The sequence below is a fragment of the Spinacia oleracea genome, chromosome 3 (genome assembly GCF_020520425.1).
Source record: "Spinacia oleracea cultivar Varoflay chromosome 3, BTI_SOV_V1, whole genome shotgun sequence".
Lineage (NCBI taxonomy): Eukaryota > Viridiplantae > Streptophyta > Magnoliopsida > Caryophyllales > Amaranthaceae > Spinacia > Spinacia oleracea.
In genome coordinates this window covers 142,023,244-142,025,725 of record NC_079489.1, presented here as the reverse complement: position 1 = coordinate 142,025,725, position 2,482 = coordinate 142,023,244, and the positions used below count along the sequence as shown (strand labels likewise).

The window sequence follows — 2,482 nt, the reverse complement described above, 5'->3', positions numbered from 1 at the left end:
TTTTTACACACTATTCCCTTTTTATCTTAATATTTATGCAAATAGTAACCGTAAAGAACATAATGAAACGGACGTAATAAGTAGTAACTCTCATGTTTCCTCGTTTATTTGGCCATTTGTGTAATGTTTATGCACCCGCTTGCAATATGTGTGTGATATCTTATACAAACATTGTAATTTTATAAAACAAAAGTCATATATATATATATATATATAATCGGGATCTGGTGAGAACCACCCCCTTAAGATGAGAACTGAGAACTAATCTCAGCCCTCAGATCAATTCAATCAACGATCATAATTTCACCCGACCAAATACAAAAAATAAGGGCAAATTAGTAACTTTTCAGCTTCAAATGACCTTCCTCTTCCCACGTCGATTTTCATAATTCTTTCTCTCTCCTCCTTCGGTTTTCTCTTTCTTCCCGCAACTTCTCGCCATTTTCGATCTCTCTCCTCCGTTCTTTATGTCTCTTCTGCCAAAATTTGTACATTCAATACCTTCATCGTTCTTGCAAATTAGTAATTTGGTAAGTTAATTTTACTCGGTTAATATTGTATATTTCTACAATTAATTTTTCGATTGAAATTTATGCATTTGATTCAATCTTTCGAGTTCATTTTACTCGAATTTGTGGTTTTCTTTTGATTTTTTTGGAATTAGGTTAATTAATTCGAATCCAGGTGATTTCTTTGAATTAGTAGTTTTGTTGAATTGAGTTCCTTTGATTTAGTCTTTCGAATTAGGGTTTTCTTAATTTTTTTTTCTAGAATTAAATGCATAAATGTTTATGTATTGGAATTCAATTGGTTTTTTGGAATTAGGTTTATGTATTGGATTCAGTTGATTCCGTTGAATTCAATTCAATATTGAGAGTGCTAGTCAATATCTGGAATCTTGCATTTGCTAGAGTGGCTGTCTGCTTGCCTGCTTGGTAGTATTTCTTTTCTAGAAAATGGAAGCATTCAGAGGGTGTCAATTTGTGAAATGTAAACAGAAAAAAGGAGGCGGCTAACACCAGATAATTACAAGAATAAATGCTTTGAATTATTAACTGCAAGAGGACAACTGAATTTCCAATTTATGAATATTAAAGTGAGCAAAATATCTGCTTCTGTACATAGTCTGACAACAAAGAGTTACAAAAACTGCTGCAACTCGAGGGATATAAAATAGGTCCGCAATCAGCACCATCACCAAAATCTAAGTGATAAATGTGATACTGATCAAAATGTATGAAGCAAACAACTACTTACTCTGTCGATTTCCAGGTTCTGAGTTCCAAGGGCATGGGAGGAAACTCAAGTCTGTTACACCAAAATCCTCGCAACAAATTGGATAAGCAGAAGGGCCACTCAAAAAGCATGTTCTGAAGTTGAGTATAGCGAAGGCCAGGCAAGCTTCTAGGACGAAAAACATCATTAAGGGTCCAAGCTTGACTATTGCTATTGTTTCGATACTGACTGTTACCACCAGAAGATTTTTATTTCTGAAGTGTGTGTATCGTTTTCTGCTGTCAAAGCATATGCCGCAGCTTCCCAATCATCAAAGCATTTGTCATCACCAAGAATTGAACACAACTAAAATCAACACAAACTCATCACCAAGCTTCATAGGTCTGCATTGCTGGTGGTGGTTACTGATATCTAAAATAGTAGTCTTTTTTCGGGGATCCCAACTTGTAGGATTAACATCTCAAATTTGGACTTTTTTCAAGCATGTGTGATATTGTTTGCTAGTGTGGTCTGTTTGGTCTTGTCAGCAGGCTCTCAGTTCAGTTGTGGTTCGGTGCTGCTTGTTGTTTTGGGTTGGTTTGTTGTCCTCCACGGTCTCCCTAGCCTGAGCATCACCAGCTTTCCTCATGGCTGATTCATGTTCACTAGGGTTGTTCTAGAAGGCTTTTACCATTTACTTCAGCTTTCCTTATTGATGACTTTATTTTTGAATAAATTATATTTACTTTTAAGAGTTATGTATCTACTTTTGAATTGAACAGAAGGAGCAATGTGAGATTGCCGTACTTGTGTACTCTATGGTTACCTAACACTAGCCTACTAGCTCAATAGGAAGAGCATTGTGCAAATTTGCACAAGATGTGGGTTCAAATCCCACGTAGGTTCTTCATATTTTTCAATTACTATTTGTCTTGTTTTATTTACTTTCAAATAGGAAACATTTACTTTTAAGGGGAGATCGTATTTGCAGCTACCAAGTGATCGAGTAGAGTGAAACTAGATTGTTGATCACCTTTGATCATAATCTTTGATTGTGGAGGGCAGGGCTCTTTTAGCGAGATAAAGACATAAGATTATGTTCTTTTGAGATTTTTTTTTATTAACTTTTCAGATTTTCATATTTACTTTTAAGATTTTCTTATTTACTTATGAGTTTTTTTTAATTACTTTTGAGTTTCTTATCTACTTATGAGTTTTTTGCGTGTATAAATCTTCAACCTATGTAGGATTTGAACCTACATCCATG

The 2,482-nt window shown here is 34.8% G+C and overlaps 1 long non-coding RNA gene across 1 annotated transcript; it reads left to right on the top strand.

Annotated features, from left to right (window-relative positions):
* Positions 1 to 242: 242 nt before the first annotated feature.
* Positions 243 to 2,050, top strand: LOC110792184 (uncharacterized). The gene is made up of 2 exons (XR_002534320.2): positions 243 to 530; positions 1,273 to 2,050. It is a non-coding gene; the product is annotated as an uncharacterized lncRNA (long non-coding RNA).
* The last annotated feature ends 432 nt before the right edge of the window (positions 2,051 to 2,482 follow it).